The sequence below is a fragment of the Chlamydotis macqueenii genome, chromosome 3 (genome assembly GCF_036417535.1).
Source record: "Chlamydotis macqueenii isolate bChlMac1 chromosome 3, bChlMac1.mat, whole genome shotgun sequence".
In the NCBI taxonomy this organism is placed as follows: domain Eukaryota; kingdom Metazoa; phylum Chordata; class Aves; order Otidiformes; family Otididae; genus Chlamydotis; species Chlamydotis macqueenii.
The window spans coordinates 78,848,603-78,876,510 of record NC_141558.1 but is presented as its reverse complement, the minus strand read 5'-3'; the positions used below and the strand labels follow the sequence as shown (position 1 = coordinate 78,876,510).

The following is a 27,908-nucleotide window of genomic DNA, read 5'->3' as shown; positions in this document are numbered from 1 at the left end:
TCATGCAATTCAAATTCAAGTGAAGGTCTCTCACATGGTTATTTGCATGTGTCCTTCTATCTCTGTTTTGTATCTGCAATTTCAGGACCTGCTTCCAGAATTATTTTTATTCATTTCCAATCATTCTTCAAAGATGCTTGGCGAAAATCCTCGGGCTGGTTGTGATTTTACGGCAGGAGAAGGTAGACAACTTTGATCTTCTTGTTAAATGAGTTTTCTTCATGTGTGGGCTGGGTGTGTAGTGTGTTGATTTAGTTTTTATTGATCAGTGTAAAAACGTGAATTCAGCATCACAGCAATGATAATAAACAAGTACTTGCAGTGATATTCTAATGAGTTCCTGGCAAAAACAGGGCAGAAAACCATCTCGGAGACTGACGTGCTTTGGTGGTGAGATGCTGAACCAGGATACTTCATATAAAAGGATTGAGTAAAGCTGTTTGAAGTTCTAACTTTCTTTGGCAACACAATTGCTACGAGCAGGAGCATGCCAAGCGCGGCAGGATGCAGTCTTTTCTGTAGGCATTTGGGTGTCAGAAGTGTCATTCTTGGCTCTGTCCAGAAGGGCTTTCACCCTCCTGATCATGCCAAGATAAGACAGATCGTAGGAACCAGGTATCTGCATTGTTAGGGGGTGTCTCTGAACACAAGCAGCGAAGCACTAATTACCTTTCAGTTCTCATCTGCAGGAGTCCCCTGCGAACCATCCCCACGTTTCAGTAAGCCTGCATGGCAAAGCATCAGGTACAGAGCGGGGAGAGTGGAGGGAGGTTTCTAAATTGGCAGACAATTTGTGTCTGGAAAAGTGAGATTCATGTTCATAACTACATTAAACCCATATTTCTGAGTATGGTAGGGACGTATCTCCATTTAAGGTGGCAATAATGCCTCTAAGCCAAAACGTTTGCAGAAGCATGGGCAGGCAGCTTCTCCCTTTTTTTTTTTTTTTTTTTTTTTTTTTTGCATTGATACTAGTTTCCAAGAATGGAAGAGGCTTCTCAGTGGTTGTGATGAACAGTAATTCTCTGTGTTTTTTTTGTCAGATAACCTTGTTTTATGCTGTCAGAGTTCAGTAAATTGGTATCTGAGGTGCATGGATCATCATGAAAAAGTACTGCTGCTGCCTGCATGTGTTTGATGAAAGTAGAAAATGAGAAGCAAAATTTTTCTTAAGTGAGGAAAAGTGGGGTTTTTAGGACTATGAAATTTTGAACGAGCTGGTTCATAATGAACTTTAATACTTTTCTAAAGTTGCTGCTATTATAATGAAAAAGCAAGAATAAGAGAATATGCCTTGCAGGTAAAACGAAAAAAGGCTTTGCCATTTATATGCTTGAAAACCAAAGATGCATTGCAGAGGATGGATTTTACCCTTCATTTTGCTTATAGTAAAAAATTAGTCTTTGAAGTTAAAAACAGCTTTAGATTTAAAGAAATAATATGCCTGAAAAGGGAGGTGCACAGAAAAAAAGACATCATGTTAAGTGCTGTTTTGTTAATGAAAAGAACGTAAGTTAAGCCAAATGTGGCTGCCTGCATAGTAAGGTACTGCTTAACATGAGCAGGGATAATAAAATAAGGTCCTAGCAGACTTTTATTTCAACAATTTCCAGCTTTCAGAAGAAATTTTGATCTGGATGTTGAATGCACATACATAAGCGATAGACTAATACCACAGAATTACGATGATTTATGAAAGGAGTGATGCTTTCATGCTGGAAGCCTGTCAGCATGCAATCCCTAGGCTAACTACTTGATGGTTAGTTAAAGTAAGGGTTCATTAAAATAACATGGTCTCCTCTGGATTTAAAGACTAGCTCTTAGCCAGTGGGCGATCGTCCAAAACTAATAAGGTTGCAGCGCAGACGTTGTGGCAGTGGCTCATAGATTACTACATGAAGTTGGTTGATGGAAAGGCTTCTGTTGGATTAAGTGTGCTCTGTATTAGGCCAAATTTTTCAATTTTTAGTCATCTGTAGCAACGCCTGCGCGTATTGTAGTCGGCTGAACTACCTGTGTGACAGTTTGAAAGACGGTGCAAGGTTGGGTCTGCACGTGAACGCAGCTCTTTGCTGTAATTATTTTACTCTGCAATAATTGCATTCTTATAGTTGAAGAATTGTAATTACAAAGTGGATGATAGGCTTCAGTTATGTACAGAAAATCCTTACATTTAAGCCCCACACTATCCTTAGCATAAACAGCTTTTTTTTTTTTTTTTTTTTCCAGGTAGAACTTTTACTTTCGGGTTATTTCTGGAAAATCTTTACTGCTAATTATGTAAATTACGAGAAATGAAAAAGGAGAACAAAAGAGCAGGGCATCTTATTTTAGGCTTCAGCAAATGCAAAGTCATATGTGGCCATTCCAGCTATCTATAGTATGTGCCTGTGTTGTTCTGCTGTTGCTTTTGTTACCAGTAAACCAGATCACTTAAACTGGGCATTTCTCCCAGGCTTTGTACAATCAGATTGCCAAACGTTGGAGCTGGGAAGTTTTTCCAGCAGCAGGGTCAGCTTATACCCCCTAGAGAATCCCTTCCTGCAGGGCTCCTTCCTTGCATACACAGAAGTTTCTTGCTGAAAGAAAATGTGATGCCTTTTTGGGGGGGTCTGTTTGCTTGTTTTTGTGCTGCTGTGTAGGCAAGTCCTGTTTTTTAGGTCAATCCTGTACAATAGCGGTAAGTTTTTGTACCTGCACCTATTACCTATTAAGGCAATAAGAAGCTCTCCTTGAATGAAGGGAAGGCAGACTTCAGATCTGCCTGCAGATCAGAGAGGAGGAGAATGGAAGAAGCTGCGTTCGAGTGAATGAACGAACTTTCAAGCTGACTCAGTGATACACGTACAGTATACGCTGTAAAGATTAGTCACCGCTTACTGTAAATCTTTCCTTATGGTGCTTGGTGGGCATGTGCCTCTGTCAAGCTGCAGTTAGCGAGCTTTGTAGACTGGGAAGGCAGGTAAACGTTATTTCCAGAGTGTTTTCCCACTGAACAACAACAAAACCCAATGAAATCCGAAGTCTTACTGAGCTGAAGGCAAAAGAAATCTCTTAGTTATCTCATGGTGCTGCTATCTTAACCTGCGAAACTAGTATGAAAGTGAATAAATTATGCAACAGCTTTTAAAAAAAAATTATTTAGAAACCTGTGCTTACATGTTAGTAGGGCTGTTCTGCCCTGTCCTGTGCAGGTTGGTTTGATTTTTTTTGTCGTTTTTTTTTTCCTTTCCGTCAGGTAGGTTTCAAGCTGCATTTGTGTAAAACACCAATTTACATGATGGTAACAGAATAACAATTACAGGGAAGGATATTCATCTGTTGAAAACACTGTTTTCATTTGCCAAGCAGAAACTTCAGGAAAATTACCCTCCAGGTTGAATTTTCTCATAAAAGTTCTCAAGTTCTAAGATTATTTACTGGCATAATAGGCATGTATAGCACTTAAGGCAAAGTTTGTATTAAGAAGTTACTTTTTGGGGGGAAAGGGGGTTTTTATTCTTTAAAAAGAAAAGGTTTTTTTTTTTTTTTAAATCTTAAAATTATTCTGTAGTCTTTCCTGAGTTGCTCAGATTCAGTAAGTGGTTTGTTTTTTGTTTTTTGTTTTTGTTTTTTTTTTTTTGTATATTCAGTCTTGCCTTTCAGTGGTTTCTTCTCTGTTTGGCTGAAGGGTTTTTTTGTTGTTAATTTAGCTGGGCATCTTTTATAATTCTTAGATGCCCTTTCTCTCAGCTCTTCACCTGTTTTGCTTGGCTTGTTCAATCTGTCCTTAGAGAATTGTTAATTTCAGCCATAATGGTAACAAAAATCCTTTAGAGTTGTTACAGTAAGATTTATATTTTTTTATATATATATATATATATATATATATAGTTTGTTTAAAATTGCTTCCTCCAAAATAATAATTTAAAAAAACCAAAACAACCCAAACATCTTTCTGCAGAGTGAGAACCAGACGCTCTTGGCACCACTGGGTGGGATGGCGCTGGGGCTGCGTGCCTGCACAAGTGGTTTGGCTCGTGGCTCTCCCAGCGATCTGATTGTGTCGTAGGCTTCGAGTCCTCTGAAGAGGAGCAATGAAGGCTGAAAGCATTATTAACTTTTCAGGTTATCTCACATGGTTTATTTGAAATGGAGGCCAAGCAATTTACATATCTCTGTATCTTGGATCTGAAAAAAAGATTTTTTTTTTTTGTTTGGTTTTTTTTTTGTTTTTTTCACTAGCCTTTGTGTGGAAATGACATCACAGCTTGTGTCAGCCATGCTAAATTCAGAGGTTTTTCTCCTCCCCCCATTGTGTTATTAACTGAGTATTAGCTCTGTGCTGCAAGTCTTCCTTTACTGATGTTGCCACGTTGGTAACTTCATTGCAAATGCTCTGAGTTTTATATGAGGTAGAGAAATAAAGACCTCGCCTTTTGAAATTGGTGGGAATGTGGTGACTCCCAAATGCTGCGTTGTTGCCAGGATCACTGATGCAGCATAAGCAAGCACGGGATGGTGCGTTGCCTTTTGGCAGATTTGGTGGCCAGGTCTGGAGTTGGCTGCAGCGCAGCTTCGCACCGGTACGTCCCCTCAGCCTTGCAGGTTAAAACGGCCCGCCCTTGTGAGATTGCGTAGGTTTGTGAACTAAAGCTCTTAGGCTGTGCCTGCGTGTCCCGTATGCAAAGCCGAGCTCTGTGGCAAGGGCTTAGAGAGTGGCTTATCTCTACCAGAAACTCCAAGGTTTTGGGGCTGCCCTTCTGGGGTTGATGCTAGGGCTGCAACTGTGGAAAGCGTAAAATGGTGGCATGGGGGTTTCCTGTGAGAGTCTGAGGAGCTGGGAGGAGGGAAACAGAAATCGAATGAAAGCTGACATTTTGAAAAGTTGATTGCTGTCTTTTTTAATCATAAAGCAATTTTTAAAGTAAGTAACTTCCCAGAGGAAAAACAAATACATTAAGAAGAGAAAAGGGGGAAATGTGATGTTGAGCTTATGCATATGAACGTAGCAGACTTGGTACTGTGATGGTGGTGGTACCAAATGTGCACAGAGACAAAGCAAAAGCATAACAATCATCCTGACTCTCCTCTTGCTAAATTTTCATCCATAATGTCCTATATGCAGAAAGTTTTTATTTACCTTTACTGTTTTGAGAGGTCTGAGGCAGTGGGGAAGGGACTGATCCCAATCACTTAAAAATACAGCAAAGCAAACCCATCTGTCACCGTAGTGGATGTGGAGAGATTTCCCTTCTCCTCCTGCCTCTCGTTGGCTGTGCTCCGCGCTGGGAGGAAGGTGAGGAGGCCTCCCGGTGCCTTCAGCAGGAAGGCTTGCAGGAACAGCTTTGGATCAGGCTCTTAGCATGCAAAAGCTATGGACATCCATTCACACACTTTGGAATTCTTTTTTTTTTTTTTTTTTTTTTTTTAAATATCTCTGCTGGCTCAGCTCTTCTGTAGCAGTCGAGAAGGAGATGGAGGGGGAAGTGCTGAGGGATGCGCTGGGAGGGCACAAGTTGGTGTTAGCCCATGTGCGTGTGTTTGAGCGGTAGCTGCTTGCGTGCACCATGGAGGTGGCCTGTTGGAAAACTCTGGTGAAATTACTTGTCCCTTTTAGAGTTTGCGAGGAGTACTTCATCGTTATAGTTATTTGTACAGCCATATGCTATTCTTTTTTCTTACATATGTTCTCAGATAATTGTCAGTAGCAGGTGCCTGCGAGCTGAGGTGGAGTGGTATTTAAAAATCAGACTCTTAGTGGGGATAAAGAATTGTGTGAGTTTAGTGCCAGCAAGAAGGCCAAGTTGAAACCATTGGCCTCTGAAGATCCTGTTCCTTGCAGAGCAACACCATGGTAGCAGTGCTGGTCCTTCAGCTCTGTAGTTCAGCTGCAGAGGTGTGATCTTCAAGAAGGAGTTAGCAGGTCTGGTTTCGTGTCTGTGTATCTGGTTTGGTTGAATCAAGGAAAAAGCACCGTCCCTTCTGATGTGTGCACCAGCTCACAGGAACCGTATTCGACATGCGTTGCACCCCTGCTTACTGACTTAGGTGGTATGGGCTGGTGGGAAATGCGACAAGAAGTCTCTAGTTTGGTTTCTCTCACTCTTTCCCCTCCACATTTCCCAGTGTGTTTGTTGAGCCTCCTGAGCTGTTCTGGTTGTATTTCTGGTTGCCGTTGCATTGTATGCGTGTGTATTAGGTCCCCATTGGTTACTACTGCGATAGTAATTGCTGATCTTGCATCTCCTTCCGTCATCTGAAGAATAACCACAGAAAGGAGGGTGTTGGGAGACTTGTAGTTGCTCTGGACTTGCAACAATGCAACTGTGTCCACCTAAAATAATCTCAGCATTGCATGGCCAGAATCCCCCACTATCCCTGACACTGCTGTCTTATCATCTTCACATCCCCACAAGTAGCTCTCTGAATTGCTGTTCCTTCTGTGCATCAGCTGGGGAACGTATAGCTGGGTGTAACAGATTTCTAGAAGACCGACAATTCAGAAGTATCTTACATTTCAAACTGTCAGGGAAGACATAATGCCCCTAACGTTCTTTTTGTGGGGGCTTTATTTTATTTTATTTTATTTTTTTAGTTTCTGGTAAAGAACTAGTAAAATATAGAGCACATATGGAAATGGCAGACGTTGTTGTTGGGTTTTTGAATTTTTTTTTGTTGTCCTTGTTTCTAAAATTAAGCACATGAGAGTTTGCAAGATCCTGCAGGGAATTCAAACAATATTGCACAGTCATGTGTTCAAGGAAACTTTTTAATCTAGTCACATATGTATGGTGAATAGATCCAGATTTAAAAAAACAGTACATTGCAGCAAGGAGAGACAAACCAGATGGGATAAAGACAAAATATGGCTAAACATCTATGATTGTATTATTAGGTTTAGGTTTTGCTGCTGGCATTCTGTTGGGTTTCCTTTTTTTTTTTTTTTTTCGGTTGTCCTTCATGTTCTTCTCTGTGTAGGAAAGCAATGTGTGGTATCAGCCGTTCTGCTTATCCCTTGCGAAATGCTGGTAACTGAAAATTGGATCACGTGACCAAAGTAGGTCCCTCTCTGTGTCAGAAAACGAACAGTGTCTTTTTCATGTGGGTGAGTTACGAATTCATTACACTTGTATCGATGCACATGGGTAGTAAGTTTTTATTCTGCCACTGCAGTATGTGTCTGAGTTGGGTTGCAGGAGTAGTGATCTCACAGCTTGACCACAAATGCACTTGATGATGTTCACATGGGCAGAGCTGTTTAGAGAATTTGGGTCAGCGGGGCAGTATCCTGATGAGCTGTCTGTTGCAGGACCCTGTAAGACCAGCTAGCTGTATTAACTTATGCAAGCTGTACCTGTATTTACCATAAAAAAGTTCTTGAATGATTTTACTCCTTCATCTCCAGAACCTAGACCATGATCTACTGCAAAACTTTTGGAGATAATTTTGATAGCATGTCCCATACCACTTGAGAGCAAGCATTACTCAAGTCAGACACTGAAGTCAAGTTTGTGCTTTGTAAGTGAAAAAGATTCACGGCGTGTGATATAACTGAATATGATATTCTTTTTAATTATTTCTGACAGTAAATTTAATAAAGAGTTCTTGAGATATACTTATGCACACACAGAGTGCCTATCTGAAAAGCAATGAACACAGGTATATACGCATTATATTGCAATTGGTTTCCCCTGGGGGGTTTGTTATTGTTGTCCCTTTCACAAATTGTGAACCTGTAATTTTTCATGTGCTGTTCTTTGGCTCTCTCTGCCAGAGAGGCTCAATCTATCATGTTAAAAAAATCAATAAAAAGTCTAGGGTTTTATTTATAAAGTAGAGCATGGAGAGAGGGTGCAAAAATTCCATTAAAATGGCAGTTTAGCGCTAGCTACATCTCTTTGGGACTAAGCTCCAATATTTTAAACTATTAAAATTGTTACAAGAGTGCTTTTAAAGTACCACAAATCACAGTAAAGCTTTCTAGTTGAAACTTGCCTTTATATAGTGCACTAGAATTCAGCTTATATATGTTTTTGGAATGTCTGATGCTGCCCTCAAACACCGTTTTAGCATCCATTTTAGAGCTTTATTGTAGTTAATAATCTCACAGGTTTATGCGCAAGTGAAAATACGTGGAGGTAAGAAGTCAGAGTTTATTTTCCTTCAGAAGTGTGAGTGTATGTACACGTTTGTGCAGATGCAGCTCTGAGCAAATTAATTATTTCTGAGAAGTCTATAGGCTTCTAATGTAATTCATTGGGATTGGCTGGCTTGGCATATGCTACTTCATTAGATGAATTTGTAAATTCAGATGGCTGTAGGTTGTTTTATGATGTAGCCATTTTCACCAGTGATGTGATGGTCATCTATCCAAAGAAATAAATGTGTCCCTCTGCTCATAAATGTAGTGCTGAAGAGTTTATGGGATAGTATCTATATCAAACCTTTCAAATACCAGAAGTAGTGTACCTGAAGTGTAAGCTTTGCCTCTTCCCCAGTATCTTTGTGACCTGTTTTAATAGCTGAAGAAGATTTATCTTGAAACTGTTGAGTTTTAAATACAGATGGCATTATATGGTTTTGTGTTGTATCATCTTTAATCCTGGGACGAGAAGGATTGTTTCTAATGGAAATACCCTTTTATTTACTTCCAAAAACCTCCAGAAAAAATGGCAAATTCTTATTTGGGCAAGAAATGGTATCTGTATTGTGGGGTTTGGTTTATGGTCTCTGATGGAAGCTTGAAAGATGAGGAAACTGTGTGGAACTGACCCAAAAGCAGGTTTTCCCATCTCCTGGTGACAGCGCAGACTGTCAGAGAGCATGGCTCTTGGTAGAAGCCGTGGGAGCAGGCTACATAAATGAACATCACAGGAGGCAAAAGAGAAACTCCAACTCACCAAACCTTTGTGTGCGGTATAAATATGTGCCCTGTCACACAGTCATATCCCTGCATGCAACTGAATAACCCAATCCATCATTCTCACATTATTTATCCATCGGTTTTTCCTTTTCTTGCTAATTCACAGTATAGTTCTATCTTACTTCTTGTCATCATTGCTTGTGTATGTTTTTCCCTTTCCTGGTTGTGTGAAGTTGGAATAAAGTAATGATCCCAGAAAGCTTAAAAAAAGCAAGGTTATTGACATGGACCTTTCACTGTTAATTAACATTTGAAGTTTCAGAGAAGTGGACCTAGCCTGTGTAACTACTGTACGGTTAAAAATCTGTGGAAAGTTCATACTAGTGCTTGGAAGGTAGAGACGTACTTGTGCTGCAGAATTCTGAGCAGAAATGATAAAAATAAGCAAGTGATATTAATGAGGATAAAAGAGAAGAGCATCAGTCACAAACATAGAGTTTCTGTTGAAGCCTTTATAGTTTGGAGTCACCAGTCCACCAGAAACTGAGGTTGCAGGTGGGTTAATTGGGTTTGGCCAAATTATGATTGTTGCCAGCTGAGGCTGGCATGCCTGCTGGGTCTTCTGCCTGGTGCTCTTCCTTTTCCTTCCTCATGGGCTCGCTGTGGCTTTGGAAGGAGCAAATTGGCTCCCTCATCTCTTGGTGCTTTGCAGTGCTGCCATGGCCAGGCCTATGTAAATAGCCACAAGGTAGGGAGGGAAAATGGGAGGTGGATGAGAGTTGTGGGAAGAGGCAAATGAAGTAAAGTAATGCGGGGCAGGGCATTAAGCTGAGGTCTTTAGAAGGCATTTGTTAGGTCAGTGGTGTGGAGGTCGCCCGAGGAACTGTGATGCCTTTGAAGGAAAAGAGCCTGCGGCCCTCAGAGCCATTGTAGGTTGAAGGAAAATTAGTCTCCTCTAGTTCCTGCGGCTGTCAGAGCTGTTGTGGAAGTTATTCCCTGGCTATGTCTCTGTTGGCAGAGCAACTGTTTGCCAAGATTTTAATGTTCCGTGATTCAGTCCACTGGTTTCCATTGCTCTTGGAGGTAGGCATCTTCTTGGTCTGGCAGAAGGCCTTTCTGCCCGGTTTTCCCTCTATTTCCCAGGGAGTCTTTTTTGTTCTATTATAATCCATTGTGAGTGATGTAGAAGTGTGGGAAAAGTGGTGTTTTTTTTGGTTTTTTTTTTTTTTTTTATTAAACATTTCCATTTCTAGGCCATGACTGCTGGGCCCTGTGTATGGCAGCATGTGGTGCACTGCTGCTCTAGTAGTGTGCTAGGAGTGAGTCCTCTCTTGGTAAGAGCCACTCTTTTGCTCAGCCCCTCACTTTTCAGAAGCTTTGGCTAGATCCTGGGTTGCTATCACTCCTCCTTTTCCTTCCATATCCGCGTTGGTAGCACGTCTGCTCTTGTTGGTGGGGTGTGGGGTGGAGGATGTGGGGCCTGTTGGCTGCGGAGAGCCTTGGCAGCCTCTGAGGCCCAAAACCCCACCATCTGTAAGGTGTGGTCACGTTGGAAAGCTGGACAGGTCTGGCAGGGTGCTCGAACAAGCAAAATGGCCTCTGGAGGAAAACGTGGCGCTTGTCTCCTTGCCTGCCACGTTGACCTTTTGCAGGTAGCAGTAAATTTTTGTTGTTGTTGTGTTGAGCATTGACCAGTTTTGGTGGTGTCCTTGAGGAGAGCAGACGTGCAAGGTGTGCTGAGATGGCACTGCACAGCACGTACTGTGTGTAACAGGTAAAATCTGTTGGATTAGAGCTGAACAGCTCTGATTTAGCTCTGCATCATCCCCAAAATAAAGCTGCTCAGGTTTATCAAAGGGGTAGTTGCTGATTGCTTTAGCTTCTAAAGTTTCTTTGGGAAGAGCGCTGCCCTTTGCCAGCCACCCACGGGGTGAGTCCGGTTGGACACTTACATTTCACTGGAGTCCTGGAGTTGGGACGTGGACCAGCTCCTAAAGAAATTGCTTGTTCCACCTAGTGAATTTTTCCTTTTAGGGAGATCTAGGGCATGCTGATGTCCCCCTTTCTTTGTGGGGGGGGAGCCTTTTTTGAGGGTTTGCCGTAGGGAGGAGGTGGTGTGTTTTAGGCTATTGTGTGTTTTCTATGGATGTGGATGTTCTGAGGATCTTCCTGAGCTAAATAGGTACTGCGTAGCTGCTGGTGCCTGTTAAGAACTGTCCTTCTGGAGGGGTGATCCCTTACAAGTATGTGGTCTTATTTTTGTAACAACTGCTCTCTGAGACACTGCAAGAAATCACCATTTAACCAACCTGGTGAAACTATGTGGTTTTGGCTTTGAGGAATTTCCCCACCAAATCTTTTCATCTTGCCCCTTCTTCAGGTTGTGTGTGAATGCCAGCATTGGCCCTCTCCTATGCTTGGGGTCGAGCCCACAGTAAGTGAGGAAGGATGCTTTCGCCTTCTCTGATTCTTTTTTTTTATTTATTTTTTTTTTTAATTGGCAGAAAGGAGGAAGTGGTAGATACCAATCTTCCTCTCTCACGCATCCTTCCACATGCATCTTGCTGGTGGCCGTGCAAACTGTCCCCTAGAGATGCTACTCTACCATGACTAATTTCCTGGCTTTTATTTTGAAAATGCGGTCATCAAAGTTGTGCAGATCAGCTGGGGCAAGTTCCAGCCTCTTCTATGTATGAAAACCTAGAAAGCATACTTCTGGGAAAAAGTGTTGGGAGATGAGTTGGGTTTGGGGGTTTTTGCCTTTTTTTTTTTTTTTTTTTTTTTTTTTTGTGATTTGAAGAAAGGGCATTTGTGAATGTTGAAGATTGTAATAATTGATGTACCTTGATTTCAAAATCAAGACTAAATGCACTGGAAGTAGTAGATGCAAACTCTGCCAGATACGGAGACTAACCAAGGCTGTAAAAGTTAAAAATTTATACTGTTAATTATAATGTCATAAAAGCTCCCCATCTGATTGGTGAGATGATCCACCTGTGTAATAAGCATTACCAGGTCTTTCCTCTGCTGTTTATACATATTTTTGTTGGTAGTATTTTGTGGACAGTACTACTTATGTGACTGTGTGTGTTAGACATAATTCTGTTGATTAAACTTCCTTAAATAAATAATTTAACTAATAGATGTACAAGTATGTGCATTCAGCTAATTCTTTATGCATTGTTTTCCCTGCTATAAAAGTGTTTCAGTTAAGAAAATATTAACTTTTCTCAGCAAGTGAGTACTACTCTAGGGAGAAGTTTCCGTGTTTTCTTGTGTTGTGTGGTTTTTCTTTGGGATGTGTGTGTTTTAAAGAAGAATACTAACTGAATAAAAATCCTTGCTTGAAGTATTAGTGATTTAGTAATGTTAGGGCAGATTTTTTTTTATATTACTTACATTTATTATATGCCACTTGTTTAAAAACAAACGAATTCTAATATCCATTTCATGTGTATATCTACAACTGCATGTGTTGTGAAATACAAAGCACCAAGTAGAACAACAGAAGTTACCTTTAATTGTAGTAGATGCACTGGATTAACTGAGATGCCTGGGGAAGCAAATTTAGAAAGACAGGAATTAAGACAGATCTCTCCTTTATCTGAGCAATTCAAAAGTCAGAAATTGGCTAGAATTAAATTTTTAAGGCTAGTACAGTTTCAATATCTGAAATACATTTTTACCAGATTTTGCATTTATTATTGGAGCTATAAATAAATGCAGAATAATTTACTGAGCTCCATGGAGTTTCTGCAGATCGGCATCAGCCCAAGGGCTCTTGGAGTCTGGCCTCACTTCCTCCTCGTCTAGAAAAGCCAACCCAGTTCTTAAAAGCTGTTGGGAAACTGGCTGGGCAGTAATCTTAGATAACTGGGTTCTTGTTCGTGTGTTGTTTTTCTGTTTTGTTTTAATTAAAGAAAAAAAAATTCAAACAGATTGTTTCCTAGGAATGCTGGGAGAAATGGTTAATGAAGGAGTTTCCTGTTACCAGTCTTATTCCCAGCATTTGACTCCAAAAAAGCAAAATTCACCCCCCTCAGCCTCTCAGAAGCCCACCGGAGCCCTGCAGCCAGCCTCAGCTCTCCTGTGGCCACCCCAGCCTCAGCACCCCTGAGGGGCATCTGGAGAACGGAAAGCTTAGCGGTGTGGTAAAGGAAGTAAATGGGGAAAATAAAGTTCCCACTGTTTCAGTGTGGGAACCAAGAGAGAAGCAATAGGGTTGGCTGTATGTTACTCTAAAAACAGGGTTAGGAACTTCCTTGGATGACACGAACCCAGGTTTTTTTTTTTTGGGTTTTTTTTTTTTTTTTTTTTTTGCAGAGAGCTGCTTATAGGTTGCCTGGCTCTTTAGGAATTGGCTGATACAATTTAATCTCAGGGACATGTGAGTCAGTCAGTTACCTAAAATAACATTTTTGTTAAAGCCTTACCCCAGTGTGAAATATTTGAAGTTAAAAAAAAAAAACCAAAACCAAACATAAAAAAAACCCCTCAAAACCGACTTTTTTTTTTTTTCTTCCTTCTTTAGAATTGTCTCAAAGATCTGACAGCAAGCTGTGAAATGGTTGTGACACTCACTATCTTGACTTAAGCCTGTATCAAGACTCCACTCCAGGGAGTACAGTCATGCGATAAGCAGACTAGTCAAACACGTCTTAATTGCTGCTTTTAGAAGCTTTCTCCTAGCAGAGCTTTGCGGGAGCGGGACCACGAATTAGCTTTTGCATGCATTGCTGGTGACCCCTGTCTGAACAGGGTAAAGGAAAAAAAATAGCATGCACGCTCGTAGAGACATAGCAAATAAGAGGGCTGTTCACCTTTTATTTTAACTCCTGGCAGTGCAGGTTTTATTGAGTTGCTGTTAAAAGAGGCTTCGTGAGATGTAAAATGGACTTGTCTCAACTTCTTCCAGTGGTCCCAGCACCGAAGTGCTGCGGTGCCTGTCCTGCGTTTCTTGGGTTAAGAAAAGTGAAGCGGGACAGCAGGAAGTGAGGATGTCAACTGTGCTTACTTCTCAGAAGCAGCAGGAAAATAATGACATCACTGTTTTTTCAAACTTTGAGCAATCTTAAATGTATATAGCTGTTTCCATCATATCTGTTTCATGAAGAAAAATGTGTCTGTTCCATAGTGCTTTATGTGGTCATATTCTTAACTTTTTACAGAGTGGTTTGTACAGACATGGTAACTGCTCTGAAATGGTGTTTGTTTTATTACAGACCTGATTAGTTGGGAGGGAATGGGAATTACATATTTCAGTAACAAGAAGTACTGGCAGTATTTTCCCTTCCTCCCATCCATTTAAATATCTTCTCTTTCTTTTATTTTTTTTTTATGTGAAGTCTGTGCATGTTATCCACTGAAATAGTAATATATGAGACAGTTGTAACTCAGCTTTTGTATAGCAGTCCATTTCAGAAAAAAAAAAAAGGGCTGTGAAACTTTTAATGCAAAGTCTTGTTTTTTTTTTTTTTTAAAAAAAAAAAGTTCTAAGGGTTCTGGCTCTGGAATCCCACTTTTTTTCCTTCTGAAATTTTCACTTGTTGATGTAATTCTTTTCAAGAGGTTCTGCTACTTTCAGGAAGAAATGATGCTCAATGAATATCATGGGATAATACAGAAACCTTTGTAGGATGTGCACTGACCTACCTAAGAAACCCAAGAGGAATAATTACAACCTTTCTAGTCGACGTGTAAACGCACTTTGCAAATGTTTTTCCATGCAAAGAATGTGAGCCAGTTACATTTTGGAATCTATATGCATATGGAAAACGGACTGTAAGAGAGATGCCTATTTCAGGTGCTTTTTGACGAGTTCCAGATTAAAAAGAAATTATAGCATATTAAATTATTAGGCATCTTTACTAGGGTGTAAGGAAGATTTATACTGTAATGAAATATTGCAGCAACCCGATTTAGAATGTGACAAATCCAGTTTTATAGGGCTGAATTGTAAGGTATACCTCATTATTTGAGGGGAAAAATTCTTTTTATTGTTATTTTTGGCACTCTAGTATCCTCTTCGTTTGGGCTGTGCTCTGTAGGAGCTGCTTTGGGCAAGATGTCTCAGCTGATCCTCTTTCAAGGGAGCTGTGCAGGATGAAGTCATAATTAAGGATCACATCCTGGCAAGCCTTTCTTACCACATGTGGTCACTGATTTTAAGTTAAATGCTTAGAGTCCTCATTGCTCCTCTGGGTCAGAAATGTAGGTCTTCTTAAAAGCACAGACTTCTACTTTATTGCTTACTGATAGTGTATATCAGATACTATCTACTGATACTGTACATCAGATACTGTAAATACAGCATCAGTAGATATAAAAAGTTTAGCTACATCAAAATTACATGCATACAGCTTGCCTTTTTTTTTTTTTTAAAAAAAAAAAAAGCCTGTATTTCTTGCTTCTGCATACAGACTTCTTGATTGCTGCTTGCTTTAAACTCAAAAAGCATGCCCTTGTACAACATATTTGGATTATGGCTTACAGCAGACCATAGGGAATATCACAAAAAAAAAATCATCGTTTGCTCAATTTAGGAAGTCCACCCAAAATCTTGGGTAGCAAACACCTCTTTGACCATCTTTTGAGACTGCTTGTGGTGTTCTTAAGATGCTGTTCAAAGTTTCTCAATTGAGAAACAAAACTGGAAACAAACTAAATTTGTGCATTTAGCTAAACTGAAGGGCAAATTTTAGCTGGAAATAGTATTTCTTTATAGGGTAATGAGTTTCTTTTCTGCAGGTCTTTCCCCCACTGCCCTGGCATGCAAAGTGATTGATCTTAAGCAAATTACATACACTTGTAACGACAACCATGTATGTGCACATACGGGGGAGCGTGTGACAAAGGAAAACAAAACTGCAGGATTTTAACTCAGCTGGTAAATCCTTTGGGAACCTTTTCTCCTTGTTCCTGGGAGAGAAGTGAGGAGAGGAGTTCCTGGGAGAAGTCTCAAATTCTCCCGATGCCATCTGTGTGTTACCTGGCCTTGTGGCTCCACGAGCACTCTTTCTGATCTGTTGCACCTACCGCGCTGGAGGAGAAAGGCATTGCTGGATGGCTTATATGGTCAGGTATAAGTCACAGATGGAGTGTTTATACTTAGGAGAATCTTATGTTGAATACTGAAAATTATTTACGGTAAGCACAGTTTTAGAAGTTTAAGAAGAGTTGCAGTTTGGTGTGTGTTGAATGTGCACTATGTTATGTCCTTAGTGTCATCTATAAACCATTTGCTGAGTTTTAGTGACTCTGATGTTTAGTCTTTGCCCCCCTGTTTACACATCAGTAGCCAAGTGTTTTGCCTCTATACATAGCCTCAAGTTGCACTTTTTTCTGATGTAGTCATCGGATCAAATTATTTATAAAATGAGGACATCCTTTTGGACTTAATGTGTAAACAGTCTTAAATATGTGCACAGGCAGAGAGATTCTTGTCTGTTTACCCACAGTTGAAGCCCAAATATTAATAAATCATAACATTAAATAGTGGATTTTTCCCCCTCTCAATCTTTATTTAAGTTTTCCCTTTAAGGCTCAGATTTCTTCTCTAGATTACCCAGAGAAAAACTTTCACCTTGCCCTTCATCAAGTTGTTAGTTGCAGTATGCCTCTGCTACGGTAATTAATCATGAGTTAGGGTAAGCAAGTGAACTCTTTCGTAGTGGTTCCTACTGGGCAGGTATTAGTGTAATCGAAACTAATCGCTGGCGCATGCTTTTGAGGGTAGGATCTGCCATCTTCAAGCAATATGATGACTCCAGGTCTGTTCGTTTTGGAATTAATGGTGAGAGCTGGAAGTCTGTGACCGGCCCTCCAAGGTGCTGTTTAAAATTTCCTTGGAGCCACGTTAACATTGGACTTTGCTGCTTATGTGTAAGACATCTCAATAGGCAACAAAGTGCTCCTCTTGTAGTAGGGATTTGTGGGGTGGTGGGGAGGGACTCTCAAGATCAGAGGTGGCTGGTGTTGCTTCAGGCCCTTGCAGCGGAGGGACATTCTTTTTGCTCTCTGCTGCATCTTCTTGCACATGATGTGCTTGGAGACCTGGTGCCCATCAGAGCGGCTGCCTTCAGCTGGAAGGGGAGATGGGAAAGTGGGATGCTGTAAAACGGGGGCTGAGAAAGGTGCACCTTACCTAGGTTTTAAAGATTCTGACTGCTGCCAGGGCAACTTCATTTGTGTGTGTGTTTTGGCTTTCTGGCTTTTTTTTTTCGGCTTTTTTTAACAAAACTTCAAACATCCTCTTAGCCAATGACAGCAAGATTTGCAAATCAAAACCAAATCTGAGCATAGCACTGCACTTGAGTGAGCTGTGCTAATCTAAGAGGAGCTTCTGTTTCCTGCATAGAGCTTCTCCCGCATGCTCTCGTTTGGCGCATGTTACAGTACTGCGTGCTGACAGACACCTTTAAGACATAAATCAGTTAAAGAAGCGTGTGGTGGCAACTGCTCCAAGCTTGGTATTTCGTGTGCTTATTGGCTGCCTATTCACGGTTAGGAAGTGGCTGTTTGGAGTCAAGAAGGCTACAGAGGAGTCCTACATTAGTGAATTAACATCCAGAATGGAGTAGTCTTGGGTCCTTTTTATGTGTTCTTATGATCAGACAAAAAATGTAGTCTTCCAATAAGCATAATCTCCATAAGAAGTCGTACAGCGCAAGCAGTGTGTGAGCAGAATATTTTAGGTAACGAATATGTTGAACTGATACAATCCTGAGTAATCCAGCTCTGTGGTTTTCAGAAAAGCAGCCCTTTAAAGACCCTGTGGCCTTGTCTTCCACCAGCAACTCAATGATTGACTTTCACTTTCCTTATGGTGAGAGAACTGATAGAGAAGAGAAATTGCTATTAGTTCTCTCTCTACATTTTTCCAGACAGTTTGGCCTCCACAAATTGTACAGCCTCCCTTTTCTCTGCGTGGGAGAGTACAGACTGCTGCTGGAGGCAAGGAGGAGAGCTTAATGTTCATCTGTTCTCTTCTCGCTCTCTTTTCCATCCTATGGGCATGGCAGGCTTCTGAATGTGCCTCTCCTTTGGGGAGCATTTCTGCTCATTGCCCTGATGAGAAGACCACAGAGACACCAGTAAGGTTTCTTGAGTTTCACATTGCTGATTAAATAGCCACATGAAAAAGCTGAGTGCAGTGGCTCCCTAGAAGAGGTCAGAGAGGAAGATGGAAGGACTTGTGTAAACCCTAGGTCACTCACTTGCTAAGAGATCTCCTTTTCCAGAGTCCATGCACATTGAGGGCTTAATCCAAAGTCCACCTTCTCACTTGAGTCTTTCATGAAAAGTGTATGAGTTTATTCTGCAAGAGCTCTGTTTTTAGCAGAGGTGTTTGTTACTTTGATTCTTACTCTGTAATTTGATGTTGCATGTATAGCCAGGAAATCTAATGGGCAATATGGGGAAACAAATGTTGTTGTTTGTTTTTTAAAAAAAACTTTGCTGGTGTGGAAGCTAACACTGATATTGTACATGCATGTACAGTCATAGCAGTGGCTGATAACACTCAAATGCAGGATCAGGAGATTTAGTTTCACTTTGTGGCATTGGCAGGGACAGGAAAGGTCTTGCGAACATGTTTCTGAATTACCCTGCTACAAGGGGAGCTCTCAGCCAGTGCTACCCTTCGATATCCGTTTACCCTTCACAGGAGACTGGTACCAAGGTGTGTGCACACCATAAGGGGGTGATGTATCTGCTCACGTCTGCTTCCTTCTGCATAAGCACCAGCCTCAGGCTGCCTGTGCAGAAACAGCAATTGCCTTGTTGTCCCCAGCGTCTCCTACAGCTACCAAATTAGAGGATGTCTTTCAATTAACAGCCAGGCATTCTTTCTCTCCACTCTCCCACCCTAATGAGGAGTAGTTGATTGTAGCATTTACTAATTTAGGACTGTGAAAGGTTTATTCTCAATGAACTGCAATCAGGAGGGCTTGCTCCTCCTTCAATTTGTAGCCCTTACAGGGAAAAGCACAGTGGGCCTTTTTCCATCATCCATGCTGTCCAGCTGCTGCCTAGGTGAACCGCCATGGGATGTGACGAGCAGAGTGCCACCACCGCAGTGGCCTGAGGGTGGTAGCACTGCTGGTGCGGATGTTGGTTGTGAGGATCACAAACTCTGGGAAGTCTTAGGAGTGTGCAACCAACATCTTGCATGAGGCGATGGAAGAGTACCAATACATTTTTTGAAAGGTACGGTGAGGGTTTTATCCAGGCGTAGCATGTGTATAGCTGACAGCGGCAGGGAATTTCGGTGGAGCTGCTTGTTGAACTTACGGAGTGGTGTCGCTGACGAGCATCAAGTGTGGTGAGGTCAGTACAAGAGGAACAAAACCTCTCATTCAGATAAAAGCAGGGGAAGGGAAACACTGCCACGTGTGGGACTGGTTCAGGCTAAACTGGTCCGTGTGGTAGTTTCTGCAGGTCTTCAGAAACATACTACAGGATTGAGTTTCCCAGCTCAAACAGGTCTACGTTCATGTTCCAGTCGGGCTTTGGGAAGGCAGGAACAGCACCATCTGTGTCCCACTTAATTTGAAAAAGAAAACTTAAAAATTCTTGAATGCTAGCCATCTGCCGATGCCATTGCATCCAAACTCCATCCCCTTATCTAGGGGCAGAGGAGGGAGATGGTTTCTGCAGAAAGAGGCACTGTTTAGGGTGGAAGAGCTGCCTGCATCTGGAGGGGTGCTGCTGGATCCAGGAACCTCCGGAGGCATGGCATCTATGTCCTGCCTCCTTCTGTAGTACCAAAATAGTCCTGCCCAGGGAGAGTGAATCTGAGTCCCATCCTGCTAACTGAGTTCACAACACTTGGTTTATGAATCATTAAGAGGAGGTCTGAGCATTTCTGTGAAGTGGATGTGGAGTGATGAGGTGGTTGAGATCCACCGTATTGATGACTGAGGCAAGAAGGTAGTAAATGCTTTTTCCTTGTAGCCTGGTCATTGGGCATAATGTTGTTTGTGAGACAGATCAGGTTGTGGTTTTCTACAAGTTGGCTATTAAAATAGGGCCACTGTTGTGATGGGAACTAACATGAGCCCTCAGCCTGGCACAGGAAATGAACAGAGTTGTTTTTCTTTAATTCTTTTTGTCCCAGATCTTGTCCAGCAAATGCCTAGTGAGTTTTGATTTGCTTATGAAGGTGCTTTTTCTGAAGTCAATGTGTCTTCTTTCAATGTTGTATCGCGCTCTTCTCTCTCTAATAGAAGTTGAGTGCTGCTTCTGTCCTGATAGCTCTGTGTGAGTGTGAACACGAGTAAGGCAGTAGAGAGTTAAAAAAAAAATCCATTAATTAAAATATTTACATTGGAAGCTGCAAAACATTTACTCTTTGAGTAAAACAAACTTCCCCATTGTTCTTGTATGATTGCAGCAGTTTCTCTGAAAATAGCCAGGAAGAGGTTGTGCTCTGAGGAATTTTACTGAGTTGGCAGGGGAATAGGAGGGTAGGGATACTCAAGTGGGTTCTTGGTCAGTGGCTCTCTTTTGTTCAGATCTTTCTGTCATGTGTTTGAAAGAGCTCTTCATAGAAAAAAAACAAAACAAAAAGAATAAAAAAAAAAACTTTGTAGAGTGGGAAGTATGTTGTCATATTATTCTGGTAATGCCAAAAAATAAATTATCATCAGTAGAAGATAAGTGGTATTCCCTAGATGAAAGGTTTATTTTTAGCACTTAAAGTGTACACTAATGTACACTTAAAGAAAGGGGGAAAAAGAGAAGCACCCCAGCACAGGCAGCTTGAACCCTGGCTCCCAGGCAGCCGTCCTGCCTGGGGACCTATGTGCTGCCATCCCTGTTTTGCTGGCGGGGAAATGGCAGCACAGCGTGGTGAAGGATGTCACCTTTCTGTGGCCCTGAGCACCCACAGTTCTCCCTGGGGTCTGTTGGCAACATGGCTACTCAGTGTCCAAGGAAAATGAAGCAAGGGTGCAAACCGGGGACTTTGGACCACTAAAACACAGTGTCTTCTTTGAATCTAGTTTTGTACTATAGGCACCAGGGTACTCTTAGTAGCATACTACAGGAAAAGTGAGCAAATGTGATAAATATTTGCTTCAGATCCTTGCATTCCTGCCATATCTGTCCCCAGATAACTGAATTGAAAGATTAAGGGTTGGGGTTTTTTAGGGTGTGGGTTTTTGTTGTTGGTGTTTTTTGGTTTTGTTTGTTTTGTTTTGTTTTTAATATAATAGTATTCTCTCATACAGTGTGCCATTTCACTCTTACCCATTTCTGGCCTTTTCCAGCCTGGCACTGGACTAACAGGCTTCTAGGGCTTGTGGGCAGGACACTGAAAGGCCTAAAGGGTGTGCGGAGGAGTTGGTTTGTTCAGGTTTTTTAGATCCTTGATACAGTTTCTTAGACTAGGCAGACTCTTATGCTTTTCAAAGTTGCCAGACAGGAGGTCTCTCTTCTGTCCTAGTGACTCATAGGCTGACTGGATTGCAGGTCATGTCTCCTTTTCTTAATAGTGCCACAGAAAAGTGTTTGTTCAAGTCTGAGTCTATCACAACTGTAAATTTTATTGACAATTCCAAGGTTGCACTTTTGTTGGTTAGATGTGTGGTACTCTTTCCTCTGATTCCAGGTACACCAGACTGCGTCATGTTTACCTATATAATAAAAACATCTTTGTTGCATTGAAAGCTTGGTTTGTAAAGGTGTTAAGAAATTAAATGTACTTGTTCAGGGTAGGTGTCATTTAAACTCGTGCTTGAGAGCTTTGTTCCGTCCGTTTCTTGCATGCTTTACTGTATTTACGAAAGGGTGCTTGCTGACAGTTTCTTGGCCTGGAGATGCAAGGTGCTGCGTAGCCAGGTTTGATACACTGATGGAAAATTGTCTCCACGATGTATAACACTGCTGTGATTATTTCTAGCCATTACCACTGGTCTCAGTTTACAACCATTCACGTTATTTAATTTGATGCTCATTTAATTTAATGACAGGATGCTGCAGACTTCTTTATGACTCGGCAAGGCAACCTGTACGTTTTGGCCACCTCTGTTATCCTTGCCGAAGGAGGAAGAGCGTATTTCTTACAGAACATGTTACAACATCTTTAATACCTTTATATCCAGGTTTCCCAGATTGCCGCAGACTGGAGGGCAACTTGCCTGGAGTGTAGATTATACTGGAATAGGAACAGAAGTTTAACTTCTACCCCCCCCAACCCCCCCCTTGAACTTCTTATTAGTCTTTTGTTGTAAGGTTATCAGGAGGTATTCACGGACTTTTCCTTTTGTTACAGATGGAATTTTATGTCTTGCTGGATTCTGAATAGGACGAGGAGATGTGTCTGATAAGGTAAGAGAGAGGGTAAGATAAATATGTTCCTACGCTGAACAATCTCACCAGTTTCTTGTTCAGGTTGAAGACAACAATTTCTTTCCCTGACAGAACCCTGCAAATAATTGAGAAACTTATTTTTAAGTTGTATCTGTCTCTGACCCTCCGAGCAGAGACCCTCTATGTTCTGTACAGCTTCTGTCCCAGTCCTTTCTCCTGGTGAGCTGATGTTCAAAGTCTAGAAGACAAAAATGTATACCTTTCCAGGCATGGGGGTTAACCAGATAGGTTAGACTTACGCTACCATTTTAGAGCTTTTTGTAAAGTAACAGGTGGGATAGAAGAGGGGTTTTTGTTTTTGGTTTTTTTTTCAGTTTTGGGATATTCCTCCCCTCACTCCCACGTTTGAAAGGTAAAAAGATCTTTGAGCTGTTTTAACTTCTGTGCCTTAAAACTTGTTTTTCCTGGTGCAGTATTTTTTAATTTGGACTGATTTTATTAGGACAGAGTAGAAAACCTCTAGATTTGAGTTTGAAGTGAGAATGTGCTGAAGGAAACTGTAGGTTTGCTGTTGTTTTTTGTTGTTGTTGTTGTTTGCTTGTTTGGTTTTTTTTTAAATAGCAGCATTTTTAAAAAGTGGTGTTCAGATAAGTATGTTTTTTTCCTTTGGGTTTCTGGTTTTGAGAAGTCCGCTGGTAGAGAGGAGTAGATGTCTTTAAAACTCTTAGGTATGGGGATAACCATATTCAAACAACAAACAGCCAAATATAGTAGTAGTATTACATAGCAATTGTCACTGTCTTTCAACCTACAATCCACCCTGCGCATATCCAGCTCTATCACTTGTGTTTCATTTTTGTTTCCTCTGTATTCCTGAGCTCTGTGCTATTTACAGACCTCAAAAATCCCTATTGTTTTTTTTTGGCTATTGGTTGGAAAATGTTGTGGAAACAGCTAAATGCATGATGTCGTTGTATGAGGACCAGGACTAAATGCCTTTTTCCTTGGATTCAGAGATTTAGCTCTTGTAGACACTCTTGAGATTTCCCTCCCTCCACATTTCAGTTTTGTTTGCACAGTAGAGTTGCCCTTTGGAGAGCAGCTGCCCGAGCAAGAATTGAAAACTTTGAATGGCTCCTGGCACTGTGTGGAGTATGCAAGAATCAAAGACTTGGAAAAAAACCTAAGCAGCTAGCAAGTGTTAAATATTTTGTCTGTTCAAACGATTCTCTTTCATGCCACTGTTGAATTGTGCTATGAGTATTTCATTTAATGGCTTAGAATCTACCTGAAGGTGGCCTTGGATGTATATAGTTGGTAGAATGCAGCACTTCAGGTGAGAGATCTTGCAGTCTGCAGCACTACTGCACAAAGCGCCTCGCATGCATACCTCGCTCGTTATGTAAACGAGCTGCTTCACTTGCGCATGTTCCAACCGGTCTACCTGTGCTCCAAGAACAGATAATTAAAATTGCTTTCAGGACTTCTTAGAGTGTGTTCAGCCTGAGCTGCGCTGGCAGCCCTCCGCATGCAGGCAGTTCAGCTGCCATTGCATGCCTGCCACCAGCATTGCTGCGGCCGGAGGCTGCGGCCACCGCGGCATTGCCGCTGACGTGCGTATGCTCTCATCGAAAAAGCAGCACAGCCAGGACCGGATAGGTAGAAATGCTGGCGTTCAGGCGAGTTTGGTCTAGCAGATTCACTTGACTTGACTGAGCAGTGTATTTGTCCAGAGTCAATGCAATGCTGGGGACTTCGCACATGGGACAGCACTTCAGTCATACTCGTTCAACTGCTAGTGTTTTCCTAAGATGTTACTCCTCATGTATTATATATGTATGTATATAGTGTATGTTTATTACATTATATAGTTTAATGTTAAGTACTGTTCTTTTCTGCAAAATGCGTATTGATAAATCCGTGTGCTGTACCTTGGGCAGCTCTTGTGGCACAGCAGCTGGCTGCTGTTGTACCTTCTCTCCTGGTGTGAGCTTGCTCTCTTTTGTCATAAAACAACCACCGAGGAGGCTCTGTCTCTAGCAAGTTCTGCACCTTGAGGCCGTGACACCTTCTCTTACCACAGCTTTATTGCCAGCCCCAGGCACGTGCAAATCATGAGCCAGAGCCCTAGCAATCACAGGACTGACTTTAAAATGAGATTCTGGGAGGAAGAAGTAGCACTTTGCACTGACTCTCATCTTTTGCCTCTAGAACAAAATATTCTGCCCTCATTTTGTGTGATACCTTCCCAGGACTGAAATTAATCGTGAGCTATGAATGTGTGTGTATCGTTCTCCTTACTCTGCGAGGGCTTTGTTTATCCCTTCACCAGCAGCTTGGGCTGGAGAAATGCCACTGTCCCACCCTGGTCCTCCTGTGTTGCAAGAAGCAGCTGTCCTGGTCATGCTCCTTCTCAAGGCCACAGTTGTCAGACTTCCCTCGTTCTTTCATCTATCCCTTACTACTATGGCACAGGTGTCATTTTATTTATTTTATTTTTTTAACCTTCTGCTCCCTTTCTGTGTTCTGTCTCCCCACGTACATTTGGGTTTTCATCCTTCCAGACATGCATCTGGATCCTGCCCCAAGTGTGCCCTCAGGTCCTGTCTGTGCCTCCTGTCCGTGTTTTCCCTTGCTTGCTTACAGTCTTCATGGATATCTCCTGACCCAGTTTCTTCTTCTGGGAGAGTACTTCTGAAGCACTCATGTGTTTCTTGCTGCTGTTGCAATTAAAGGAGTTGCTATGTTTTGGACCCATTTAAAGCAATGAGAGATGGTCCAGTCTGTGCAGGGTGTAATCTTGTTTTAATCCTAGCCATGGTGACTTCCTTGTAATGGCTCGCTTTTGGCATCCATCCTATTGATTACACGATGGGATTAGATTTAAAAAAAAAGAAAGAATAATAGCTCTTTTAATACGCCTGAAGCCTAATGATGAAATTATGAGACTTGGCAAGCTGCAGCAATGTTGATAGGTGCCAGACCTCTCACCCAATATTTTCTTTTCCTTCCCCCATATTTCCCTGTGCCTTTATCTTACTTCCTTCCAAGGAACCCGAGGCTCTGGTGAACTGCAAGTCAAGTTTCACATCAAGTCTGCCTGATAGCTTGGATCATAAATATAAAACTGTTCTATGAGGCCTAATCTATTTTCAGAGGTACGTTTATGAGATAAAAATTACTTTGATCGCTGAAACAGCATTGTGTCATTTTTGGAAGGAAATGACAAGGAAGCAACTGTTACCAGGCCTATTTTCACCCGCCGTTAGCTTAGACCTGATGAATTGCAACTCCAAGGTCACTTGCCTTAACAGTTCCAAATTAGGTTGCCAATTAATATTGATTATCTGAAAAGCAGTAGGTTGATGTATATTCTATTATTAATAGCTGTTAATGCACTTTAAAATAGCAATCTGTTTTGCAAACATTTTCTGGTTGTTCTTTTTTAATGAGTCTTGGCAGTGAAAACCCCAGTTTAACACATGCAGAACTATGGTAACTCGATGAAGTATTCGTGGTTTTTTTTGCATTTTGGGTGTGTTTTCATTGTTTCTTACTGGGAGTTACACTTGATTTTTGAGACCAAATGGAGACAAAGACAGAGAATTATTTCTTTGTAAACTGGTGCATTGTGGTTTCTTCTTGTGTTAGTGCATATCAGTGCAAAACTCTTGCATCACTGCTAGATGAGTTTTAATAACTTCCTTCGACATTGCCTATGAATATTTTTATCACCACAGAAGCCATCTTAGAAAATATTTCGAAATAGGAAAGCTAATTTGAATAAAACGGTAACAGGTAATTTGAGTTCCTTTTCTTGCACTGTTTAATTGTTTTGTCACAATATGTGGAAAGTACCTGGAAAGCACAGGGAGGAAAATGGGAAATCTCTCATATATAAGGAAAAGCCTTTAGATAACAAAGTTTGGGAGGGGAGTAGATATCTATGTAAATGTAGTCATCAAGGTAAATGCTTTTTCCTTTTCTTTTTCTTCCAGAAAACTTGAATATTTGCACAATCTGATGTTGCAAGTTGTAAATGCTTAATACTTCTAAAAGAATAAATTGCTTTAGTACCTGAATGTGTAGGTAACTGTCAGCTTCAAAGGTTCAAGTGAGTTGGAAGAAAGGCGTGGAGAACTCAGTATAGACAGATACCAAGTGGAATACAGAAAGCAAGAAAATACGCTCAGATAATATAACAGAGGCTTAGATGTAAGTTTATATATAAATTAAGACTAATCATGTTACAAAAAAAGTGAATTTCTGTGGTTCTGCTTTTACATTAAAATGTGGAATACTCACTTCCCTCTCCCCATCTCTGTCACACTGGGTTTCCCAAGCTGCTTGTTGTAAGAACTGTGCTGCTTCTATGAAAATTGAGATGGAAAATTAACCTATCTAATACTTTTCAAACTACTTTTACAAATAACACCACCTTTTGCTGTAGAATATCCTCACTGTGAGCTGGTTGGTACTGTAAGACATCAGTAATTTTGCACTCTTCACCAGCCATTAAGAGAAATTGAAATCAGTGCTGTAAAGCTGTAGGGATAAGGTGGAAAGAGCCATTTCATCTTTTGCTTGAGAAGTGAACTGATCTGAAATTTCCCTTGGTGTATGTGAAGCACGATCAAGATGGGGTGTAGTTTATCGTTACAGTCTCCGGGATGCATGTTGCCCATCTTTCACCGCACTCCACTGTGACCTAATGCAGGGTGCTAAACCTGACAAAACTACTAGCTCTGACTTCTCCTTAGGGTTATTCTTCTGACCCAAGTTCCCTGGGATCCAACAGGCATGCAGGCGCAAGGGGAGCGTCAGTGCAGACCCTGAGGGTTGCAGCTGCCGCTTTGGGGTGGATGCCTGCTGGAGCAGGTCTGCAGGGCGACACGGGCATCACTTCTGCTGCTTATCACTGAGGCCACCACCCTGGCTGGATGCATTGTTCTTTCTTCCTTCTCTGGTGGTGCTGGTGCGACTGGAGCTCAGGGGCAGGGTGTGGGGAGCAGGAGACCCCTCTACCTGGGGAGCGTGTGGGGTCCCAGCTCTGCGGCTGCGGGGTGGCCACCAATTTCAGTGTTTGAAAATAGCGCTGGCAGCCAGGAACTTCTAACTGCAGCTCTGCTAATGACTGGTGTTGTGGTTTTGGGTAACTCCCTTGGTCGTCTTTGAGTCAGCTCCCCTGTCGGTAAAAAGGGGATGATACTCCTTTGTAACTTACTGTTGAAATGATTAACTATTGTGCTTCAGATGTGAAGGTCCTGCCATATACTTTTAACGTTGGTATGGAGAGGCCTGTTGACTTTTGTTAAGATACCCTGGTTCCAAGAACACCACAGGTTGCGGGGACTGTTTTGGTTTTTTTCCCCCTTGTTAAGTTATGAAACAGATGAGATTGACTCTCAGTACCGAAGCTCTAACCACCACTACCAACCATTTGAATCTTACTCTCCTCCCTTTTCCCTTCCTCTCCACAACTGCCTTCTTGACTGTCCACTCTTTGTATCAAACCTTTCCTAATTGAATTAAAGGTAGAGTGGCAGATAGAGTTAAAAGGGGAATTTTAGTTGAGGCTGAAGGTGAAGGCTAAGGGTTTGCCACTAGTGTAGCGAGACAGAGAAATGTTGTGCTTTTTTCTCTGAAACCCGTTCCACATGGAGGCTGTGCAGTTTCCAGCCTCTGGCTTGACTGCCAACCTCAGATATGCTAGTAACTTGCTGTTAAAAAAAAAAGTGTCTAAAAATAATGT

General features: G+C 41.6%; 1 protein-coding gene across 4 annotated transcripts in view; it reads left to right on the top strand.

Annotated features, from left to right (window-relative positions):
- Nucleotides 1-27,908, top strand: part of TRERF1 (transcriptional regulating factor 1) — a 100,102-nt gene that overhangs the window by 7,576 nt on the left and 64,618 nt on the right. For all 4 annotated transcript variants that reach the window (XM_086745317.1, XM_086745318.1, XM_086745315.1 and 1 more), the window contains one exon: nucleotides 22,119-22,174. The gene's annotated coding sequence lies outside the window, so the exon portion shown is untranslated. The remainder of the gene's footprint in view (nucleotides 1-22,118; nucleotides 22,175-27,908) is intronic.